The sequence below is a fragment of the Kogia breviceps genome, chromosome 10 (assembly GCF_026419965.1).
Source record: "Kogia breviceps isolate mKogBre1 chromosome 10, mKogBre1 haplotype 1, whole genome shotgun sequence".
Taxonomy (NCBI): Eukaryota; Metazoa; Chordata; class Mammalia; order Artiodactyla; family Physeteridae; genus Kogia; species Kogia breviceps.
In genome coordinates this window covers 82,673,038-82,690,480 of record NC_081319.1, presented here as the reverse complement: position 1 = coordinate 82,690,480, position 17,443 = coordinate 82,673,038, and the positions used below count along the sequence as shown (strand labels likewise).

The 17,443-nt window shown below is 39.1% G+C and overlaps 1 protein-coding gene across 1 annotated transcript in view; it reads left to right on the top strand.

The window, feature by feature from the left end:
* Positions 1–17,443, top strand: part of PKHD1 (PKHD1 ciliary IPT domain containing fibrocystin/polyductin) — a 420,109-nt gene that overhangs the window by 254,563 nt on the left and 148,103 nt on the right. The gene's annotated exons all lie outside the window — the stretch shown is intronic.

Below are 17,443 nucleotides of genomic sequence, written 5' to 3'. Positions count from 1 at the left end.
AGTAATGCCATAACTACCAAGTAAGACCTGTGATAGGGTGTCCTTGCCAGGGGTAGACAACCAGGAGTTGAATTTTTTTTTTTAAGTATTTTTACTAGTGTGTATGTTTTCCCCATAAAAAGTAAATTTCAATTAAAATCACAGCAGAGATTTTTATTTCCTGCAAGTGACAAAAGGAACACAATAAAAAAAATTAAAATAAGTTGATATCCTTTCTCTAATCTCAGTTTGTCAATCTCTGCTTGATTCAATCATGGCGCTTGTTTCTGGGCTCATTAGAACTTACTTAGAATCTTCTCTTGGGACCCAAGACATGTAGACCCTGACACTCTTTATGGCTTGCTAACTTGCTGGAACTAATTGGAGTTTTAATCTAATTGAGTGGATTTTCAAACTCTTTTCTGTCCTTACTCACCTGAGAAACACACTCATTGTCATAGTCCGTTATTATTAGGATCATAGCAATTTTCTAGGAAGGCACATACTTCCCCAGGGTTTGCAGATCATAATTTGGGTGGAGGGTTATTGGAGTGTGAAGTGTGTAGGAGACCTAGGATTTATTTTTGGCACTTACTGCATGTAGAGAATCACTACTTTTATAACTTTACAAACTCCTAACTCCAGTCTCCCAGAAGTGTGACCCTTCTGGGAACTTTGGGTTCTAGCCTGAGAGGAACCTAACAGGTATACCTATAAAACACCTCTGGTGCATTTCTCCCATTGACTTAGGTGTGATTCCTTTGCTACTATAACAACTTCTTTCTCCATGTGCAGTTTAAAACTAATTTTTAAAGGAGTTATGCGTTATTTTCCTTAGGACTTTTAAGAGTACTTTGACCATCACAGTACAAACTATAAGATTCCTAGTAGCAATAAATGCATTGGTGGTTGCTATGGAAAAATACAAGTATGTGTCATAAACTTGATAAGAAAGGAGAATTGACAGGACCTGGCATTTTATTAATTGTGAAGGGTAAAGGAGAATGAGGCTGAAAAGATGACTCAGGAGTTTGGGAAGGAAGCCAGTTGGGAATCTGGATTTAGATTTGGTAATCCTCGAAGAGTTGACTAAGGAAGCCTTGGAGATTGAACTAGGGTTAGAGCCAGCATGGGAGCTAACAGAGAGAGATGCAAGGAGTGGGTAGGAGACAACATCTTGGAGGAAATCCTAATTTAAATGGCAGGAAGAGAACCCAGAGAAGGAGCAATCATGAAACCAGGAGGAGAAGTCAGACAACAGAAGGCAAGAAAAGAGTGATACCAAGGTGGTGGCGGTGGTTCATAGTAAACGTTCCATGGAGGACCAGGAGGGTGGTAGTTTAGAAACTGCCTGAGAAAAAACTGAAAACTCTCTGCAGGCTCCTACAAATCAAATACAGAATCTAATGCTTGTCTTGGCTTATTGTTTAACACATCTGTATTGGATCTTTATAAAAACCCTGGTAGAGATCAATGCCTTCAAGGATCCCCATATTATTTTAAGGTTATATTCCATTTATAGTTATTATAAAATATTTGGCTATGTTCCCTGTGTTATAAAATATATCCTTGTAGCTTTTTTTGTACATAATAGTTTGAATCTTTTACTCCCCTACCCCTACATTACCCCTCCCCTCTTCCCTCTCCCCACTGGTAACCATTAGTTTGTTCTCTATACCTATGAGTCTGCTTCTTTTTTAAAAAAAATTATATTCACTAGTTTGTTGTATTTTTTAGATTCCACATATAAGTGATATCATGTAGTATTTATCTTCCTTTGACTTATTTCACTTAGCATAATGTTCTCCAAGTCCATCCATGTTGCCACAAATGGCAAAATTTCATGCTTTTTTATGGCTGAATAGTATTCCATTGTGTGTGTGTGTGTGTGTGTGTGTGTGTGTGTGTGTGTGTGTGTGTGTGTGCCACATCTTCTTTATCCATTCATCTGTTGATGGACACTTAGGTTGCTCCATATCTTGGTAATTGTAAATAATGCTGCTATGAATATTGGAGTGCATGTATCTTTTCAAATTAGTGTTTTTGTTTTTTGTTTTTTGTTTTTGGACATATATCCAGGAGTGGAATTGCTGGGTCATATGGTAGTTCTATTTTTAGTTTTTTGAGAAACCTCCATACTATTTTTCACAGCAGCTGCACCAATTTACTTTCCCACCAACAGTGTATGAGGGTTCCCTTTTCTCCACAAGGGAGAAAATTAAAAGAAAACAAATTTGTTAAAATTTAAAGCAATTACTCCCTGGTGAGACAGCAGCACTTCTAGGGTGGCGTCCCGGTTGTCCCTAGCCACCCTCTTTCTAGAGTACTGCCAAGTGTTCTAAATAAATAGGTCATATAATAGGCTTAGTCCAACAGAACTGGTCAATTTGTATAGCTCAGTCAGTTTGGGAGAATAGAATAGACTTAGGCTATCTTCTCTAAGATATCATTGTCATTTCCTAAAGGGGTACAATATTACAAAAATATAAATCAACACAATAAATACATTTTTAATAAAAATGTAGAAGATTGTATATAATTGCTACAATGAGTTGAATTCTGGAGGTCAGAAGGTCATATTGAAGGTCATATTTTAAACAGCCAGTAGTAGTCCATCAGAGTACATTGGTGAAGTCCTTTCAAATTCAGAATACTGAAAGCAGCATCCAGAGATTTTGATTTTTATTTTGGGATGTTGACCTTAGGAGCTAATCTCTTTAAAGTCATTAGTAAATAGAGTGACCAACTACTCTGATTTATACAGACCCGAGGAGTTTCCTGGGACACATGACTTTTAGTGATAAAACCTGGAAAGTTCAAGGCAAACCAGCACGAGTTGGTCACCTTACTAAGAAATCACCTTTCAAGCTCTTAACGACCTCATAGTCTGTGATCTGCACTACAACAAATTTGCTGAGAATTAATGAAACTTTTCCTTGACGTTAATGCAGAAACCTATATTTTACCTTGTTTTATTCCCCTAAGAAATTTGTCTCATGGAATTAATATTCTTTGAGGAGACACAGGCATTTCTTACAAGAGAAGGGGACCTGAGTGACTGCATATGTATTTTACCCTCCTGGTTGGGGCCAGGGAAGTTTGAGCCAGGTAAGGAACAGCTGCCCATGGGGCCCTTAATCTAGAGCAGGGCTTTTTTCACTTGCTGTAATTGAATTACTTCTTTTTCACTTTACTTTATGGTCTGTTTTCCATGCAGATCTTCTCAGAATGTTGAATTAAATAATTCATGATTTCCCAATTATTGGTTTAGGTACAGTGGCATTTCTTGAATTGATTATACTTTCTTGAGGAGCTTTTGGAGTCTCTTCATATGGAGAGCTTTAAAGATAAGAAGTTTGCCCGTGAGAGGTACAGCCTGGCCAGCAGGGGCGGGACTAGCACAGTGGTTCACTGTTGATCCTTGGGGGTCACCACCCTTTCACACAACCCAGGGGTTCTGAACTTCTCGTGTGCCCTAGGTCTCTTTGGCAGTCTAGTGAAGCCTAGATCCAGTCTCAGAATAATATTTTTAATGCATAAAATAAAATAGGATCATAAAAGAAGCCAGTTGTATTGATCCAGCTATCAAAATACTAAAAACCAAATTTGTGATATAATAATATATATGCTTCTTTATTAGCACATTAAATAACGGTATATAGTTCTGGTTCTAATTACTGTCGTAACATCCATGTTGTTGTTGTTGTAGATATTCTTTGAAAAGTGCTGCCATAAATTCCTTCTCTCCCTGTAAGTGTGTGCTATTCCTCCCCTGGAGAAGTGGGGGCTCACTCCCTTTCCTTTGAATGTGAGTCTGCCTTCCTGACTTGCTTGACCAATAGAATATAGTAGAAGTGATGTTCTGGGACTTTCAGGTCTAGGTCACAAGAACACTTGCATAAGAAGACCATTTTGCCTGGATGTCTTTCTTGCTCTTGGGATGCTCCCTTTTAGGATGCAGCCCTCAGGCTATGGGAACCTCAAATTCTATGGAGGCCCTGTGTTTTCACACTGGTTGGCAGCCCAGATGAGCTCTAGCTAGTAGCCAACGTCAGTTTCCAGCCATGTAAGTGATCTCTCTTGGACATCCAGACCAGTTGAGCCCAGTAATGGGGTCTTGCTGGTAACTCTGTTTTTTCCCCCCCTTACTTGAAAACACATTAAAAATCTCTTATTTTACCCTTATGTCAATATTTCTTAGAATTTCTTATGTGTATTCAGGAGTGCTCCCTTAGAAGGCGGATTCCTACATTCAGTTCATTAGGATCCACATGGGCCCTGAGGAGTCCTTGGCCTTCACACCATCCAAGGGAGTGAAAGTGTTTAAAACTCCTTCTCAAAGTGAGCATTATAAACGAATAAAATTAAGAATTGCTGTGGAGAGACTTCCCTGGTGGTGCAGTGGTTAAGAATCCGCCTGCCAATGCAGGGGACATGGGTTCCAGCCCTGGTCCAGGAAGATCCCACATGCCGTGGAGCAATTAAGCCTGTGAGCCACAACTACTAAACCTGTGCTCTAGAGCCTGTGAGCCACAACTACTGAAGCCCTTTTGCCTAGAGCCCATGCTCTCAACAAGAGAAGCCACTGCAATGAGAAGTCCGCGCACCATAATGAAGAGTAGCCCTCGCTTACCACAACTAGAGAAAGCCCGCGTGCAGCAATGAAGACCCAAATAAATAATTTTTTTTAAAAAAGAATTGCTGTAGAAAACATACAGAGTTATGAAAATATATACCTGAGGACCTGGACTGGAATGACATGAATCTAATTAGGTAAACCATACTGTAAGGCTAAAACAGTCATGTAGATGTTACCTGTTACTAACGGTAAGTTTACCCAGAATTTCTCAAATTGTTTCCTATGAGATTAGCTCTTTATAAGCATCCCATGTAAGAAAGATAACGATGTCAAATGAGTTTAGGAAATTTGGGACTAAACAGAAAAATAATTTCTTTGCTTCCGTTCTTTTCAAAGCCCTTTATATGATAATATGGATTGTGTAATTTCCAGGGGGGATATAGCATGTGCTGTTTCTCCAGGATGTTTAACCATGTAACCCTTTTATTCACAGAGCAGCTCATGATGCCAGAATTTTAGGGAAACACTCTGAGTACAAAATACTCCCACACGTAACATTTGCTACCACTCCATGGGGTTAGGCATCAGTTCTATTAGGTAAGATTAGGTCTTCTGTGAGTAACAAAGACCTGAAAAAGAGAAGTTTCTATCTCTCTTATGTCTGTTCTGTGGTGTCAGGGACTTGGACTCTATTTGCTCCATTACGTGCTGTTTCCATTCTCAAAGTTACTCTGTGGTCCAAGATGTCGGCTGGAGCTCCAGCCATTGCAACCACATTCTAGGCAGCAGGAAGTGTGAAGGATTCCACCTCTGTTGACACCACTTCTTATATCTTATTGGCCAAAACTTGCCCGAATGGCCATAACTAATGGGAAAGGAGACTGGGAAATGTAATCTTTTGGCTAGGTGACAATGTATTCAGCTAAAAATTGGAGTTCTTGTGACTAAGGGAAAAGAAAAAAGATACTGGGAGACAGCTAGTGGTCTCTGCCGCAATTATCTCTCATTTTATAACTGAGGAAAATGGGACCCAAAAAGGATGTCCAAGAAAGAGTTCAGAGATCATGGAGACAGCACAGATTCAAATCTAAGCCTCCAGATTCCTTGAGTGTGTCTAGTTCATTACACTATCCCTATTTAATCCTGTGGGAGGGATCAGAATAGAGCCCTTCAAAGGCTATGATCTAAAGGGTCATGGTGATATAAAGAGATATACCACTGTAAAGCATATTTTAAGAGAAAGTTAGGAATATCTGTTTCTTAGAGGTATATTCCCATATTAGAAAATTGATAGCATTTGATAAACAAAAACCTATAGGTGGGATGTGACTGCCTTTTGCTACAGATGTGTTGTTAAGACCAGGATCCTGTTTGTCAGGCTACTGTGTACTCCTAGGACCTGCTCTGTGTCTAACGGCTTGTCCTCACCTTCTTGAATTTGTCACATCAGTGATGCTTTGTGAGCCCTGGATCCTGTCTGAAGCCATCCGTTTGCCTCTCTTTATGTACATGATAACATCGCCTGACGGCATGTCAGTGTCTGGATAAAAAAACATTGCTCTTACCTGGATTGAGCTGGGCTTTTGTCTGGTTTAAGGACAGTCGGATAGCCCCTCTGACTGCATTTCTCAGGCGGCAGTAGTGTGTGGAGGGCTTGCACCGAGGTGGTGAGCTTGTTGCACTGTGCCAGGATCGGCTGGGCTGTGCTCGCAGGTGCAAAAGGCGGGCGTCACCCTGCTGTCTTCCAGCACGTGATGAGTACCAACAGGAACTTCGCCTCTTTGTTGGACCACAGAGTCCTTTGTGATCTGGCCTGGTTGCCCAGCTCTTCCCTGTGTGCCCTGCCGACCAATCGCACGTGTCTACTTACTGTTTTCTGACGGAGGCAGCTCTTTCTCCTCTCCGCTCATTTATATTTGCCATTCATTCTCTCTGCCTGGAACTTGCCCCACCCCTCCTTCCCAGTTCTCCCCACCGCCTTTCCCACCCTAACGCTCTGCCAGCTGCTGCTTTCTGTCTTTGAACACTCAACTTAGTGTCACCTCTTCCAGAAAGTGTCCCCGAATCCCGTTTGCTGTAGTTCTCTTTCTTCTGTGTTCCTACAACACCTTGGGCCTATTTCCATCCTATTTCCTTATTCTTTAATTATTATTTACGTTTATGTTGCCTTGAGGACGGAGGCCATATCTTATTCAACTTATCCCAGTGGAAAGCACAAGATTTGGCGTGGAGCCGAGACTCCATAAATGCTAGAGTGAGTGAAGGAGAGTGAGAGGCAGGGCCTGCCTAGTCGGTTCCTGCGAAAGTGTTTCTAGGGGTTTTGGAAGCTGAAGGGAGAGCTGTCACTGTCACTCTGAGCATCTTTGCACCCTAGGGATAGGTGGAGGGTGGTGAGACCCTGAGAACCTTAGCAACTGACTGGCAGGTGCTGACCTTGTTGGGGAGCCCTGGCGGTCCGCCGCAGAACCCGGCCTGGGAATCGTTCGATGCCAGCATTTATTCAGGTTCCTTGGGCCAGAAACTTACTCTCTGTGAGTTGTGCTTCCCACAGCTAAGAGGATGCTCTGTGCAAGAGAGCGCAGGCTCATTCCTTTTGCTAATGGAGTTCTCCCAGTGGGTTTCCCTTCTCCCCTGCTGAGCTGGTGGCCTTCGCTCAAGCTCCTCCTCCGCACAGCTTGCTCCTCCCTCCTCCCCGCACCTTGCACCCGAGCCTGATGGCCCTCCTGTGGGTCAGCACCTGAGGATCTGCTGGGCCTGGCGTGGCTTGCTGAGCAGGAGCTCGGAGCTCTCTGGGGACTTAACTGCCTCCCCAGCCCGCAGGCCCACCCTGGCTTAGCACCTGGGTGGTTGACACACCTCCTGTGGTGTTAGCTAGGAGCAGCTTGAGGATCTTCTTCTTGCTGGGAAATTGTTTCAGAGCTTACCTTTTCTCATTTGCATAGCGTGGACGCACCTGGTTTTGTTTGTTTCCTTTTTTTGGTGAAACTATAAAAGGAAGAGGGTAAACAAGCAAACATCAGCGCCTGCTTAGAGCTATGACACTGGCTACTGCAAAGGGACCCAAGTGCTGCTGTTTGATAACTAGTTCAGGTCTGAATTGTAGTACTAGTGAGGAAATCACTGTAACTGAGGGAATCTTCGGAGTGGTGCAGTATGTCTTTTTGGCTCCGGGTGTGTGTACCTGGTGTGTATTTAATGATATCTTCTGAGTCTGAATGAATTAAAAAGGCTTCTCACACTTCTTAAATTATCTCATTCATCAGAGAAGGCTTCTGGCAGAGCAGCCCGGTAGTTCAAGTGGAAAGGGAAGGAAACAGTTAAAGGGTTTTAAACTGCTCAAGAGGGCTTTTCTGTTTTTCTGGGAAGGCAGCACTTTACATGGAAAGCACAGCTTTTATACATTAAGTATGGTTATGAGTCTCTTCTCTTAAGCTGTGTGAGAAATGTGGACTTTTTTCCCCAAGGGAAAAGGAGAACTAGGACCAAAGGGGCATGTAGCTTCGTGCCAAGGTCTTTCAGGTAACAAAGAAAAGGGAGAGACTGGTTGGTACTTAGAAAATAGAGGATTTTATTGTTAAATAGTTTTTGCCATGCATGCTTAATTCAAGCCCCACTCAGGGAGGAAAACTTTAGCCACAATTTTTGGAAACTCTACGATTTTACTATCTTTTCTTCTCCCATCCAAATCCCACCATGTTTCATCGCAGGCAAACCCAAATCACACTGCCTAATAAGGACCGTTCCAGCACTTCAGTGCCAAATGCTGGCCTTGCTACAAGGTCCCACATTACTTGAATGATAGTAGTCAGAGAGGCTGGGTTAAAATCAGAAGGCCATAAAATATTATCAGCAAGAAATGATGCAAGAAATAGCAGAAGTATTCAAATTTAATTTTTTGAGCCAAAAAAAGGAATACATTATGTAAATATAAGGCTACAGAAACATATGACAGATCAAAGAGATTTAGATCCTTCATTTAATAATAGTAACAGTAATTACAGTATAGTGTTAATAGTAGTGCCACTGGTAATAATATACTCATTTGTTTAGTAAGATAATAAAATGAGTTCAGTTTTTTTAAGTGCCGGGCATTGTGTTAATATTATTTTATCTCACTGAAGCTTTATAAAGATGCTGTGATGTTGGCACCACATTCTATGCACAAGGAAACCAAGATTGAGAGCAGAAGTTCTTAAACTTTAGCATGCATGAGATCAACTGAGATGGTTGTAAACTACTAATGATTTGCATTTTGAACCAATTCAGCATGAATATACGTCCTAAGTATTCATATGGACTTTTAAAAAATTAACAATATATTTTGGAGATAACATATCAGTAAAAAGAAATCTACTACATCGTATTAAATGACTGCACACTATTCCAGAGAAAAAATGTAACATGATTTATTGAACTACTATTTTACTGATGAACTTAAATTTTTTCCCCAATTTTTACAAGCATTATTACAGCAAAAATATTTATAACTTATTGTATGAGTGGGAGAATTTCTCTGGGCCAATTGATTTCCAAAGTGGAATCCGTAGCCCACCTATGTCTGAAATCACTCAGGATGCTCCTTAAAAAATTCAAAACATACCTTCAAGTAACATGTAATCACCATATTATCAACTCTTTTTGAGCCGGGAAGAAGACACAAAGCTTCTGAATTCATTCTCAAAGCTATAAAATTGGTTCTAAAATTAGACAAAGAGAGCACAAAGAAAGAATATTAAGGTGCTAATCTAACTGACATTGATGAGAAGTTTTAGAAAATCAAATGTAGCTGTACTTTAGAAGAATCATATATAATGATTAAATAGAATTTAATCCTAGGAATGCAAGTATTTTTCTACTTCAGGAAAAATTTATTAACGTAATTAATTAAGGCAACATTAGAATACTTTTCTCTCCCAAAGACTGTACCTTTAACCTCTTTATAATAATAAGGCACACTTTTCAATATATGAAGAGCCAGAGAACAGCCAAAAAAGTTTAACTTTCTCCCCTTATCAAATACAGTGCCAGTTTTCACCTACACTGCTCTGTCTCTCTACCTAAGAATGGGCTCTTGAAGACCTAAAACGTCCAAGGCTGCAGAGCCCGTGTAGTCATGGGGGTGAATGATGGAAGTGTTATTTATTTTGGGGAACTAACTTTGAGTATGAAGAAAACAAACATACTAGGACAGTGGAGCAGAGAGGATGGGTTAAGAAGTGCTGAGGAAGGAGTAAATCATTGAAACAAATTATAGGTTTATAATGGTATCCAGTCACAAGTTTCTCAGCATATTTGGGACACTGAAGGGAAAATTTCTCCAAGTTATTTCATAGAAGCATCTAAATAAAATAAAAATAAAATCTAAGCAAATATTTCAAGCAAGATTTTTTGACAGTATTCCATTTTCTGCTTTTTTTTCTTGGTGTGAAAAATATGCAGTCTTCCTCTTGAATGGGGCACAGAGCTATCTTTATGCATTGCTTAGGGGCAAAAGTTACAGCTAATGATCACAGTGTGTCAAACTTATCTTCTCCCCACCCAAAGGAAAAATGTTTACATGGTAATAACAAGAGGATTCTGTAGGAGTAACAAGAGGATTTCCCACAAAGGCTTACCAACTTATGAAAGAGAAAGCATTTGATCGATTTTATTGCTTACTCAACCAACTCCAAAATTATTAGGCTAGAAATAGAAGAAAGTTTTCTTAACCTGATATAAAGTAATTACAAGAAATCCACAGGTAAGTTCAAAGATAACCATGAAGGATTAATTACTTTCTGTTAGAGTCAGGAACAAAACATCTCCTATGGCTGGAGATGACAGACAATGCAATAGGACAAGAAAAAATATAGTAAAGGGCATAACCATTAGAAAGAAGGAGGAAAACAATTACTGGTAAACATATTATTTTTCAGTAGAAAAATACAAGAAATTCAAATGAAATATTGTCAAACAAGAGGCCAGTAAAACAGCTGAAACCACACCAATATATAATGAGCAATAGCATTCTTATATCATAATAATCATCAATTAGAAAAGGTAATAGACAAAAGATTCTAATTTTTATAGAAAAAAACCCTAGATGTAAACTTAACAAGGCATATGAAAAAAAGAAAAACCCTTAAAACTTAGGTGAATAAGTGGGATGACACACCAGTACAAGAAGACACAAGGTTGCAAACATTTTTCCCCCATATGAATCTATAAATTCAATTACTTTTAAAAGAACCCCATTCACATGTTGTAGAGGGAATAAATTTCTTAGGGAGAAACTAAGCCAAATGCCCAGATATATAGATTCATTTCATACTAAAAGTTTTGTAATAGAGATCATCCCTGATTGGTTATTGTCAGGTGGATTTTAATGTTTACATTATGTGATTTAAAGGCAAGCTGAAAGGGTGTCCCAAATTCGCAATCTTTGCAGGGTATTTTAATTTTTACACTTTGTACGAATATTCAGTTTCCTCTTGAAAGGAGATGAGTGCACACGGATTGCATGTGCCCCTACCTTCGTCTCTTCTAACAGAAGAAGTTTTACCTTCTCTCAAAGGTCAGTCTCACCTGGTGTTCCCTGCATCAGGTGCCGGTCTTCCCCTCCAGGTTGTTTCCTTTCCCTGTCTACAACATTTCCCTGCTACAGAATGCTTCCCAACAGCATTTATACTTCTTTTTGCATGTCCATATGATCAAAAAATTCCCTTGAGCCCTCATCGACTTCTTGATGCTAGTTCTTCTCTCCTCATTCTGTCTCTGCTTCCCCGGTATTTCTGAGAATGTAAATTTGATAGCCATCAAACTATAGACAGTATTTAAAGCCAGGAAAATATTTTTTTCTTTTTCCATGTATCAGACCCATATGTCCAACTATCAAATTGAAACCTCTACTAAGATGACTTACAGGTATCTCACACTAAACCCCTGGAGAGCATCCTCTATTCCTCCCCTCCCCACACAAGTCTGCCATTCCCAGCTGCCACCTTGCTCCTCCCCAGCTTTTCGGATTGAGCCCATGATGTTGTCTCCTATTACCGACTGCACAGTTCTTCTTGACACTTCAGCCAATCTTGTATATTCTGTTCCTAACTATTTCTCCCATCTGCCTCCTTTCATCATCTCTCCGTTCACCACCTCTCAGGTGAACCACCAGGATGCCCCTTAGGTATTCTCCTCCAGCTTGTCTTGCCCTCATCAACTCCATTCTTCTCCACTGCAGCCAGAGTGATCTTTTAAAAATACAAAGTGCTTATGTAATTTCCCTGCTTAGAACTCTTTGTTGGCTTTATGTCACTCTTAGGAGAATGTCTCCAATTTGTCACGTAGCCTTCAAAGTCCTGCCTGGCCCGCTCACCTGCCTGCCTTTCCACCTCCACCTCTCACCACTGTCCTCCAGCTTCCTCAGTCTAGGTGCCCTTGCTATTTTTCAGTCTTCTGAGTGTATGGAGCTTTCCCCCACTTTATGCTATTCATATATACTACTTTTTCTGTCTAGAGCTCTCTATCTCCACGATATTTTGCATTTTTCCTTCTTACCACTTAGCACAGTTTGTGCCTACATAGTTATCTGTGTGATTATATTTAGATGTCTATTTCCTCCACAAAAACTCAAGTTTCATGAGAGCCAGTCCTGTGTCTCTTTGGCTCACCAAATAATGAAGTGACAGGCATAGAGCGAACACTCAAAAATATATGTTGGGTGTAAAAAAAACAGATGATAGCTAATACTTTTATGCCTGGTAAGGGCAGGCACTGTAATACTTTTATATGTGGTGTTTCACCTAATCCTTACTATTACCTCCATGAAGTATTAGTTCTCTTATTTTGCATGTGGGGAACAGAAAATCAGAGAAGCTAAGCAATTTTCCCAAGGAATGGCTTATTTGGGATTCAAATTTAGGTATCTCTGAATTCTAATCAGGTGAGCATTCTGCTGCACTTTGGCAAGTAGTAGTAGATGGATTAACCAGTGTGTTTTTCCTACACTAATTCTATATTAGTCAGGTGTCAGTAACTATAGCCTGGAGAGAATGGGGTATAGTTGAGACGTGAATGGGACTATAGAACTACTTAGACCCTGGATATGTGTGGAGGGAAGGTAGGTGGGGCATCATGGGGATTCCAGCCATTAGGGGGTTATGAGCAGATGAAGGCATTGGGTTCTCGGGGATGGATGGGCAATAGAAGGGGACACAGACACAGTGTTACTTACTTTGAAATAGTGCCTGGGCCTTGCCATGATTATTTTGGTGCATATCAGAAGCACATACTAAAAAGGATTCAGATCTATTTCTTCCTTCCACCAGAAACTCATCCGATCAACCTAATAAAAGTATTTACTTCTCTCTGTGGAATGGGAAGACTTATTTTATTTATATTCATTTCTTTGACATATATCAATATCCAACAAAGCACTTGATAATATTTGCTAAGTGAATGAATGGGTGAATGGATAAACTTATTGGTCAGTGATAATGCTTTACTTTGTATATCATTCTTATCATGGGAATTTCTAGACACCCTGGATTAAAAAGAAGGATTAAACCTAAGGATGGGGATTTCAGTATCTTTGCCAAGCAGTATGAAGATACTTTAGAGTTATTGGGACTTATGACAGGGGTTGTAAAGTCTGGATATTATTGTTGAAATACATGTGAATTGTGAATAAAAGTTTTAGAAACCTTCATGGTCTCTGGGATGTATTTGAACTCAAGGGGAAAGGAAGTTATTTTGGAAACCCCAAGCATTAAATAAATGTAATTTATTGGAATTTGCAAAGAAATTCTTAAAGACTTTGGGAATTTAAAAAATATATAACAATGGAAATGTTGAGAACAGTGAACACCTCTACAGAAGTAATTCTTATATTTATATAGAACATAAGCACTTCATGATCTTAGGAATGGAAAATACAGACTAGTTTGCTCAGAAGTTATGAACTTGAATACAACATGTTAAAATGTAGAACAAAGGTTATTTACTCAATATTTATTAGTCAGGTACTATATTCTAAGTTCTCTTTTAGGCATCAATTATGCATTTATGAAATAATGCATATAATTTTTAAAACAAATAGAATACAAGCGTTTTATTTTTAAGGAATTTAATAATGTTTTGGAGGGGTTTTTCCCCCCAGCTGGAAGAAATAATTGAAAGCTTGAGAAAACAATAATCAATAACATTAAAGAAAAGTAAAGAATCTCATAGTTTTCTGGACACATTACCTTCTCTAGTGTCAAGCAGAGAAAAAAAGAGAGGGTTTGTTTTCAAAAAAGAGCTGAAGGGGAAATAAACTCATTGAATATAATGTTTGCTACATGGAGCTATATCACTTATTTCATAGATCTTCATGTTTTTTCTTCAGGATTAAATTGGGAAAATATATTTATTTACTAGAAGTTGATTTCATTATTTTTCTTAAGGAAACAAATCAAAACAAAAAGCCACATAGGAAAATAAATTCGGTGCCTCATTTGGCTTTAACACTAACTGCCACATGTAAAAATTTAATAATTGGATCACCTGAGACTTATCAGTTTATGCCTTTCCAAATATGAATGTATCATTTACTGCAAGGGATGGAGAGGAATTTAATCATGAAACTTCAGGTTAGTACAGATTCATTAATGATATATTGAGATAACAAAATTATGTGGATAAAGCCTCTGACCTCATTATGTGGATAAAACATCTGACCTCAAATTTATCAGAATGCCTGCTCTTCACTTTTATGTCTCCTGGGTATTGCAAGGTCTAGGTTTTTGCTGTTGTTATCCTGTTGCTTGTTGTTTTGAGTCTCGAGTCATCTGAGCAATCAGAGCACCATGGACCTTGTTTCAAGTGGCAACACCAATGACCATGGGCATGCAGATATCTCTGAGGTCCTGTTTTCATTTCCTTTGGGTAAATACCCAGATGTGGAATTTCTGGATCATATGGTGGTTCTATTTTTAATTTTTTGGGGAACCTCCATACTGTTTTCCATTGTGGCTGTACCAGTTTATATCCCCACCAACAGTGCTCTAAGGTCCCATTTTCTCCAATTTCTTGCCAACACTTGTTATCTGTTTTTTCTTTTTTCTAATTGATAAAAGCCATACTAAGGGTTGTGAGGTGATATCTTGTAGTTCTGATTTGCATTTCCCTGATGATTAGTGATGTTGAACACATTTTCATATACCTGTTGTACATTTGTATGTTTTCTTTGGGGAAATGTCTATTCAGTTCCTTTGCCCATTTTTTAAATTGAGTGGTTGCCGGGACAGGGAAGATGGGGAAACGAAGAGTTACTAGTCAAAGGGTACAGTGTTCAGTTATGCATGATGAATAAATCCTAGAGAGCTATTGTACAGCAAAGTGCCTATAGAAAAACAGTACGATATTCTGTACTTAAAATTTGCTAAGAGGGTAGATATTATGTTCTTATCCCAAAGTAATATTAATAATAAATAAGTAAATAAATTGATTAATTAAAAGAGTGGGAAGAAATTTTTGGAAAGAATAGATAGGTTTATGGCCTAGATTGTAGTGATGTTAATGGGTGTATACTTATTTCTAAACTCATTAAGTTGTGTACATGAAATATGTACAGCTTTTTGCATGTCAATTATACATCAATTTTTTAAATATTAAAGTTGTTTTAAAAAAAGGCAATACCAAGTTGGCCACGCTGAATTCTTTGAAGCCTAATGGAGAGAACTGCAGCATAACAGCATCTCAAGACTAGAAACAAAAACAAACCAAGAAAGCTGGAATGAAAGAAGGCACAAATTCTTTTCTATTTCTATAAAAATGGCAGCACCTTCTGGCATGTTCCTTTCAGAATTTGGGCTTTAGAGGATTGATCTGACACAGTTGGTAATTTTACTTAAAGACCTTCCTATTAAATAGATTCAAAATATTTTTGAAGAACAGATGGTATAGATTAGAGGAAGAGATAAACACTGTATGTTAAACATTTTATTGATCAATTAAAATAGCATAATTTAAAATGTTGATTCTACTGTGGGAATTAGCACGTTTGTCTGTGATGGAGAAAGACACAGAGAGAGTGTATGTGGGGAGGGGATGGGAATTTGTTGTCCGAAGTTTAAATTGGACTCTTCTCACGAGGTGAGAGTGAAGAGAGCAGCCTACACCCCCCACACACACCAAACACACACACACCAGGCAGGCAGGTGGCTTTTCTTCAAGGTGTAAGGAAGCTGGCTTTCAGGCCTGAATCATGTGCCTCTGGGTACTTTGAAAACTGCCTCTTCTGCCTATTTTTAAGACCAGTTTGAAAAAAATGCTAGAGTAGAATAAAGAAACCACCTGTGTGGATTTGATGAAAAACGCAGGCTGTAAAGTTAGCAGCTCTTTGAAAAGAATATAGTTATAGAAAGACTGCATCATCTTCTAGCACTTCTTTGTTCTGCTTTTTCTATAAGAGAATGCATTCTTTATAAATGAATACCAACATCTCTGTAAGTTAGTCTACTTGACGTTCATTTTCAATCATGTTAACCTTTCATTCCTGTGAGCTGTTTATGTATGACAATTTCCATTCTATTATAAAAGTAATTTTTTTTTTTTTTTTTTTTTTTTTTTTTTTTTTTTTTTTTTTTTTTTGCTGTATGCGGGCCTCTCACTGTTGTGGCCTCTCCCGTTGCGGAGCACAGGCTCCGGACGCGCAGGCCCAGCGGCCATGGCTCACGGACTTAGTTGCTCCGCGACATGTGGGATCTTCCCGGACCAGGGCACGAACCCGTGTCTCCTGCATCGGCAGGCGGACTCCCAACCACTGCGCCACCAGGGAAGCCCCTATAAAAGTAATTTTTTTGGATGAGCCATCCTCATATATCATGATAGATGGAATATTTGGATAAATTGTTAGAGTCACCAAAAACTAAAGACTACAAAGGAGAGAAAATACTACCAATGACTGTGTACATATGGATATCTAAGTATCTAAAATAGTTACTTTAGAGGTAAAAATAGTCTTCTCTTTTTAAAAAGGAAGATTGGGTCACTTAATAGTGATTGAAATGGCATTAAAACGTATTTTTCCATTGGTTCACATATTTATGGGAAAGTATTAGAGCTAAGACTGAATGTAGAAACAAGCTTATTAATTATGGAAGGTACAGGAAAATAACAAGCCTACAAATAGTCCTTGTATGTCCTGCTCTGCCCTTGCATGCCACCATTCTCCCCTAGAAGTCAGAGACATGTCCAAAGTTGGTGTAGGCTGTGTTCCTGACGATAGCAGTGTTGTAATGGAAACTGTCTTCACCACCTAAGTTATGGGCTTGATGCAGTGAATATAACACAAGCAGTGGGTCTGCCTGCCCTAAATTGTGCTTATTCATGAGACCCCATCATTATTCCCAGGATCTGTGCCCTTCGCCCTTGATCTCTTTTCTACAGGATTTAGATGAATGTCAGACCCTTGGAATGCTACACAATAATGACCTTGATTCCCTGACTTTGCTGGGGAAAAAAAATGAGTTTAAATCTAGTGTTGAAATTATATGGCACGCTTTGTAGCTATAGTAGTCAGATCATTCCTGATACAAAGAAGCCCTCGCCTTCTGTCAGAGACATCTGCCTTTTGATTTGGCTCAGGATTTCTGGTCTTAAGGGTAGCTATGCATTTATAGCAGACTAATGCCTCTTTGTTTTTATTTTTGTAGTTGCATTTGATACGTGGGGAAAGTCAGGTGATTTTTCCTTAGCGTTAACTTTCCAGATATTATTTATAAAGCTTTATCCTTCTCATTGTCAAAATACAACCATTTCAGGGGAGAAAAACCCCCAAACACCGCTTGGGAAAAAACACTAAAATAAAGGTGGTGGAATGTTTAGTGTTTGATGGATGAGCAAGTGAAAGAGGGTGTAATTCGGGAC